The sequence below is a fragment of the Cydia pomonella genome, chromosome 14 (genome assembly GCF_033807575.1).
Source record: "Cydia pomonella isolate Wapato2018A chromosome 14, ilCydPomo1, whole genome shotgun sequence".
Taxonomy (NCBI): domain Eukaryota; kingdom Metazoa; phylum Arthropoda; class Insecta; order Lepidoptera; family Tortricidae; genus Cydia; species Cydia pomonella.
In genome coordinates, this window is record NC_084716.1 from 5201540 (window position 1) to 5209797 (window position 8258).

The 8258-nt window shown below is 37.0% G+C and overlaps 1 long non-coding RNA gene across 1 annotated transcript; it reads right to left on the reverse strand.

Moving 5' to 3' along the window:
* Positions 1-2862: 2862 nt before the first annotated feature.
* LOC133524779 (uncharacterized) lies at positions 2863-6805 on the reverse strand. Its single transcript, XR_009800438.1, has 3 exons — positions 4875-6805; positions 3871-4793; positions 2863-3580 (listed from the first exon to the last, which is right to left on the reverse strand). It is a non-coding gene; the product is annotated as an uncharacterized LOC133524779 (long non-coding RNA).
* Positions 6806-8258: the final 1453 nt, after the last annotated feature.

Genomic DNA, 8258 nt, shown 5'->3' on the forward strand with positions numbered 1-8258 from the left:
CAAAATGCGATAATCGCGCAAGTCGTAAAATTTAACGACCGTCGGCCGTAGGTGTACGAATGTACACCTTAAGTCAATTAGAATTAAGTATAATTCAGTTTACGCTGCGTGGGGATCGTAGCTTCGCGTCTTGTAGGAACAGAGTAAGTGGAGTCGTGTTAAACAATTTTTTTTTGTCATATACGTATTGTACAGTTTATAAAATTAGTGTGACGCAATTGTGCAACTATTTTTAGGGTTCAGTACCTCAAAACCAAAAAACGGAATATTTAAAGGATTACTCGTTTGTCTATCTGTCATAGACAGTTTGCTCCGAAACTACCGGACCGATTGAATTGAAATTTGGTAAACATATGTAAGTCATCGATCCAAAGACGGATGTGTAACGTAAATAAATAAATAAATTCTTAATATTACGGTCACTTTTGGGGGGTAAACTTAAAAATAAAAAAAGACTTGCAAGCTATATCATGTGACATATCAAAGGAAAGGGCGGGTTGTGAGAATCTCAAATATTCTCAAATATTTTCTAATAATTTAAAATTAATAGTTTTGTATAGTAATTTAAGAAAATAAATGAAAAGTGTCAATTTTAGGTCCAGTAGGTAGTTGACTACAGAAGACAGATCATGAAAGTGGACCGTTTGGTAAAGTAGACAGATCAGGAAAGTGGACCGATGGTACCGGAGGGTTTCGGAGTAAGGGGGGCCCGGAGTTGAGAGAAAAATAAAACAAAGAACTTATTATTAAAACATATATTTTATGTACCCTGAAACAAATTTAATTTATTGTACACTTGACGTTTCGAGGTAATTTTTTTTGTAATATTTTCTTTTTTACATAGATAATGCAGACGCACATCCACATATTTCTGAACTGCTGCTTTTGTCAGTTCATAAATATGGTGAAATAGATCACTTGTATGAGCATCTGTATTTTTAAATAGCGTCATGTGCATTAGACTTCGCAGTATTTGCATCGTTAAAAATTGACCGTTATATCGCCTCAAAAGTGTACTTCCACAACTTATTTTAATATAGTGCCTGATGATCTTTTCAGATTCATTGCAAATTAGGTATAAATCATTAGACGCGTAACACAAACCGCCAACATCCTTTATATCCACCAATTTGTGAAACCACTCTTTTTTGGTGGCAAGTAGGTGATTTTTGCAATCATCGCACTTAATTTTTTTTAGTAAATGGTACACAACAAAATCACATGCTAGCTTATTTATTTTAATATCAGTCATCTTTAAGTAGTTGTACTACAGCGAGGCAGCATAGAAGAAGTAAAGACTAGTTGATGAAAATGTTATGGGTAATTCCACGAGACTGTAACGTCAGTTAGCAATTCTTTCGTGTGTTCTTGCATTAATGAAGCAAATTTAAGTGTCTGTATGTCTGACTTAGCCTACAGGTAGATGTCTGGATACTTAAATTTGCTTAATTAATGTAGGAACACACGAAATAATTGGCAAGTGACGTTACAGTCTCGTGGAATTACCCTTATGTGTATAGGTAAATTTGGCGGTGGTGTTGCCATTTACATCCGCAGCAATATTACGTATAAAATTATTTCATCGATTTATACCTGTTTCTCGAGGGTAATTTCAATGAACAATTTAGATAAAAGAATCTTTATTTATGGAATGGGGGGTTTAAAAATCAGAATGGAAACTGTATATTCGTAACAAATCCATTTAAAACCAAATTTTAATTGTTTATCTTAAAAATAATCGTACTTGTAAAGTTAAGTGCTCTAGTGCAGAAACGTATCACTTTCTGCACACCTTTTAAGCTGCGTACGGACAGTGCGTTCCTGTGTTACGCGTAGTCTGGGTACGCAGTCCACGAGTACATTGGATACGCGTACAGCTCCTGTACGGACCGCCGCGAACCTGAACGCGAGGTTCATCGATCCAGAGCTGCGACTGCTGCGAGCCAGTCATCGCCATGAACAGAAATAAAGCGGTTGCGTGCACCACCGCTGCTGCGGCATTATTGATTATTCACATTTTAAATGTAAAAAAAAGAAACAAGCGGAAACCTAGATGGTGGATGAAAAAAATGTATCGTGAGAGATTACAGTGTGGAAATAGGCTTATGCAAGATATGCATTTTGAAGAAAGTGGGAGCATTGAAAATTTTGTGAGAATGAGTTTGCAAGACTTTGAAAATATTCTCAAAAAAGTAGAGCCTAAAATTAAAAAAATGAATACCAATTATCGAGAAGCTATCACAGCCCGAGAAAGACTAGCCATCACATTAAGATTCTTGGCCACCGGAGACTCATATACAAGTTTACAATATCTGTTTCGCATATCTAAACAGTCCACATCTCTCTTCTTCTCTTCTTCCTCGTGTTGTCCCGGCATTTGCCACGGCTCATGGGAGCCTGGGGTCCGCTTGACAACTAATCCCAAGATTTGGCGTAGGCACTAGTTTTTACGAAAGCGACTGCCATCAGACCTTCCAACCCAGAGGATAAACTAGGCCTTGTTGGGATTAGTCCGGTTTCCTCACGATGTTTTCCTTCACCGAAAAGCGACTGGTAAATATCAAATGACATTTCGTACATAAGTTCCGAAAAACTCATTGGTACGAGCCGGGGTTTGAACCCGCGACCTCCGGATTGCAAGTCGCACGCTCTTACCGCTAGGCCACCAGCGCTTCATCTAAACAGTCCACATCTACTATTGTTATTGAAGTTTGTGATGCAATTATCGAGGCTCTCAAGGATCATGTGATGGTAAGTTAAATAAAAACGCATATGTTTATCTGCTTATTTATAATCAGAATGAAACATAAAGGAAATAGAATTTGTCAATTAGAAAAAATAACATTTTAGAAATTTGGAAGATTTTTTTCTTAATTATTCGTCTCCATCTTCAACGTAACGTAATAACTCAGAAATGTCGTTTCGAGAGTCCTCAGCTTCTCTTTGAGGTTCTGGTGCTGATGTATGTGCAGTTTGTGCAGGACTTGGCGTATCGCTGTAATTGCTTTGTCGCGAGGTAGAGTTGGTTAAGTTCGTTGAATAGGGGCTGGTATAATATCCGTATGATTGACCTGGCAATTGGCCCATATCTGCTTGAAAAATATCGGTTTATATCTATAGTTTTTTATGGCCCTTTTTTTGGTTTATTTTTGTCACTTTCTATATTTAAAATTTATATTTCACTCACTGTTCAAATTTGTATTCTCAGTTCCGGCAATTTCTCTTTCTTCATCATTTAGTGGTACTACTTGTTCCACATTTCTTGAAACTGACTCTTGCCGAGCTATATTTTCCGACCTGTTGAATCCCTCCCATATTTTCCAAAAACCAAACCAAACACGAGGGAAATTCGTATAACGCCTCCTGCAGACTATCATGCAGAAGAGAGCACCAATATTGTGCTGTATCTAATTGATTTCGTAAAGTCTCAAGAAGCTGCAGTGTTTCCGGTGGCATCTCAAATCTTGTTTCTGTTGGTCGTTTTTTCTTTCCAACAGGTGCATCTGTTTGACACCCCCGATCTTCTGTTTTTATTGAACGTTTAACAGTCTTTCTCACTATTTCTTCGGACATTCTGGAACTGAAACGAGTAAAAAATATATTTTAAGTTATTAATTATTATTAACTATTTACTCTATTGGGCTTTCAATCAAGTCAAAAAAAAATTTACACATTTTATTATGGTATCATAGACATCTCCAGAAATTTTTAAATTGTTGTTGTATGTAAAAAATACAAATATTATTTAAAACAAAACTACACCCCTATCATTTGTAACGCGATTGAATCTCGCAATAAATATAAGTATTAATTCAAAACAAAGTATACTTCACTAAAAACTTAGAGCAAGCTTAAAAAAATTAAATGTACCTTTTATCAAAATTGGAATTTATTATTTCAATTATATTTTCTGTTAGTCCACACGACAGCGGCCGCCCACTGCTGACTGGGGAGACGTCCACTGCTTCGATGTTGTTCGGGGCGTTGGCCCCCTGCAGCGGTGTCAATCCGCCAACCATGAATATGGCTGGGTCATCGGGGTGGGGCCTCGGGTGAGGCCCCGATGGTCATGTCCGTGTTCTTCTCACACCGGCGAGATCAAGCCAGCCGGGTGGGACCCCATTGGGGGAGGCCCAGCCAGCGATCGTCAACCGGTGTCAGGGTGGCGTCGGTCCGTGGTGTGGTCAGTCCGATGTGGCAGGGGTTGCAGGCGCGAGCTCGAAACAATACTCAAATTTGTCAGCGTGAGTTTTATATAGTGCTCCGAGGAGTGGGGATAAATGCATGAGTATTTTTGTTTCCAAGCCAAACGATGGCGCTGACAGTTACACGTCATACATTGTGACGTATTCATGCGTGCCTTTTTACACCAGTAAATTATATATAAAACCACAAAACCACATTGCTTATAATTAACATTTTATGTCCTTATTTAAAAACATATTGCCTATAATTATTATTTTATGTCGTTTTTTGTTTAACGGGTTATTACTTTTGAGTCACGTACGCCAACAGAAATTACCTAAAGTATCTACAAATGTATATTATTTAAAATAAATTCTCTGTACAATATTGTTATCAAAAGAACTATGACGAAACTATGCAGCAATTTGAGGTTGGTACAATATGACTATGATTAATTTTGGACTACTGTTATTTGAAAATAGTTTTGAGCTTGTGTCCTTACCATTTATGCTTGAATTTCCTTGTTCTCTGTATAATTTTCCATTACATACAAATAAAAAAAAAAAAATAGTATATGTACATAAATTGCTGTGCAACGTCGAAAAAATCTGAAAAAATTAATATTCCTATTAATTTCTGATATTTCAAAACTTAAAATGAGTCCGCTGACTTAATTGAATTGAACTTACCTAATTCATATTTTATTTCAGCAGCATACAATCTCCAATTACTTTTTGGTTGTTTTCGTGACTTAACACGATGGTTTGAAACATTAAGATCTTCGTTTTCTGGGTATACCACAATTACATAGTCATCTTTTAGTTTCCATTTGTTTGGCACACAGACGTAATCATCAAGGCCTTTCGATGGAAAAGTTCGAAACTTAATAACAGAAAATCGCTTTCTCGATTTTGTGTTTGCCATCTGGAAAAAAAATTGGTACCCTTATGACAATAAACTTATCTAAAGATTTAATTGTGAAACTTACTCTGGTGCTGGTATTTTCTTCTCGAAATTAAAATATAGCAGATACCAAAAATCAAAGACATTAAAAATGTGTTTACTGCGTTTGCGCGCGTAAGGTATACTGATAATAAATAGGCAATAATAATTGTTGGAAGTAGGTGGAGGGGATGGCTACCAATAACTTCTTGCGTTATTTTTCAAGTTAATGAGATAACGATTACGTGTAGTCCAGTGTATATTGTTATTAAATTTCGTGTCGTTGACCTTTGTTATGTTTATACTTATGCCATTTTGGGAAATAGCAACTGAACTAATAACACACATTTCTGCGTAAAGTCATCTATGATTCATTTTATCAAATATTGTTGTCAGTAGTTATTAATTGCTTGTCTACTACCGAACAAAGGAAGCCGCTTATTGTTATGTACATTTTAACATATAACTTGAATTCCTTTGAGCCCAAAGAATTTCGGCGATACTTATTTATGATCCAGATGCCCTACTAATGTGTTTTCGATTCTAATTGGCTGAGATCACAAAGAATAGATAACAAACAAATGTCAATTCAATATTTGATATAAAAGTCTGTATATATTTAAATAATTCTGAGATTCAGACACAAGAGATATACTAATTACAGACTAAAATTTACTTTAGAGCTTATGTAACAAATTAAATTTAATAAAAAAAGATACTGTAAACAAAGCTTAACATATTCTACGAAAAATTCTTAATTATGAGGCTCTTCAAATATCACGTGGCGTCTTATTAATACTAAAAAGCAGAGTTATTAAAATAGTAATGAACTTGAAGATCAGTGTTGTCGCCTGGTATGGAGTAGTCCGATTAATTTCAAATACAAGTTTCGCAAATCTGATTGTAGACTTCTCAATTCCAGTGCATTATGTAATACATTATTCAGATTCTGAGATATGGAATCAGTCTCGCTATCAATGGCACTGGCATATCTTAGCATTTGTTGCATTACAGGTTCTTCCTGATCTTCCTCTTCATGTTCTTCCTTAAAATTCTCAGTTGGCTGATGCGGGATTTCTGAAGCAGGAACAGATTCATTAGCTCGTCTGAAGACTGGAACCAGAACGTGATTTCCATCGCGACACGGATGAAACTGATTCTGCTGCGGTGGAATATGAACATTGTGCTGGAACGGAGGAGGCTGTGTGACTGATGGTTGATGCCGTGGACATATAGAAGCAAAAAAAGATTTATTTATTCCAAATTCACTTAACACTAAATTAAAACTAATTACAACTACTTAAAACTAAAATATAACTAATTACAACTACTTAAAACTAAAATAAACTACGTATCTACTTTATGAATATATTTTATTGTTTTGATTAATTCCTCAAACAGATCTTAGTGTTGTGTATAGACCCTTCGACTCCAAAGTGACTCCATTAACCAATCCGTAAAATCATGTTTATGTTGCTTCTCTCTAAATATTTTCTTCAACCCTCTACATTGGCTTTTAATTCTTTGAGTGTCTGTCCCATCAGGTGCCACAAATCTGTTCTCCGGGTCACTATGATTGACCTTTTTATGGACATACCCATGTTGAGGAAGGCAGTCATACGCTCTCCAGTAATCAGTATGAATGATAAAGCCTTCCTCCTGGCACCAATACTTCTGCAGACCTTTCGTTGTCGGGACACACCTCAAGCCGCAGCTCATCGCTCCCATCTTCAATCATCCCTATTACCCAATGCTTTTCTATATATCTTCCCCTGTTGTATTTTCTTTTTCCAAATTTCGATTCATCTATTTGTACAATTTTGTTAGGGCCTCCAATCTTTCCTTGACTCTCTTGATGGTCCATCTCATAGAACATGACTGCCTCCCGACAAAAGGTAAACCAATCGGCAATCGATTTGCTTAACGTGACAGTGGGGTAGTTCCGGGAGGCTACATGCTTCATGGTCGCATTATAAGAGAGGCCCTCACTGAAGAAAAACATCAGTCTGAAGATGGCAACTTGAGGCAGCTTTACATTATCGAACCAGGTCCCTTTTGCACGGGACACTGACTCCGATCTGCAGTTGCTCTTCCTGCACCTAAATTTGCCAACTTTTCCTGACTGCTTCGTTAGAGTCATAGGCTTGCGGTGGATTCTGCACATTTTAGTAGCAGGAATAAGCCCTCTATTCTCCGCAAACTGCACACACTTGTCTTCCGTCCCCAATTCTAGGACAATTTTCTCCCAGTTCCACATGTTACTGAAATAAAAAAAGTTTGTTTCAATTAAATTGGTACTTTGGCGCGGGGGGGAGGGGGGGGGGTTAATTCATGGTAATTGTAACCAAATTATGACACTTCAGTCAAATTGCTTTTTATTCATCTGTGTTTCGGACTAATTTCACCATATGACACGGATCTGGAAAAACTGCCACCTCCGTGTTACATGATGGGTGTGTGAAAGTTGTTTTCAAATCATTAATGTCATTTAACCTGCAACCTAATAAATTTGCTGCACTAAAAGTTGACCTACAACCATCATAAGTTAGTGCCACTACAGTAACTCCTACATCGTAGCACTTTGCTAAACATGTCCGAATTAAATTCGCTTTGCACTCTGCCGCCAGTCCATTCGCAATAAAGTACGCTACTGGAAGCTTCCAATGTTCGTTTAAACTAACCAGCATCATAACAAAAGCTTGTGACGAGATTTTATCAGTTTCTGTCGATCCACTTTCGAAGTCAACCAATCCCTCTGTTTGTTTCCCATTCCATATAGGTTGTTGTCGTATGGCCATTTCGTCGACAACAAGTGTGCATATAATTTGGTTTTCGTTACCAAAAACTTTTTTTTCAATTGCTCGAAAGATTCGGCAGTAAAACTAGGAGCCGTATCGACCTTTTCGTACCATTTACCTAAAGTGCGTGGATGAGGCAAAGCATCTTCAAAAACTTGGCATACATATTTGTACCCAGCTGGACTCCAAAAGTTTAAGGTTAATGCAAATTTGCGCAGACTTGGTGAAAAACTTAGTCTTGGATTTTTATTTTCTTTTTGTGTCTCAACAATCTTTTAAATATGTCAACAGATTCTGCCTTAAGGCAGAGCTCCGCGAACTGGTCTTCTGTAA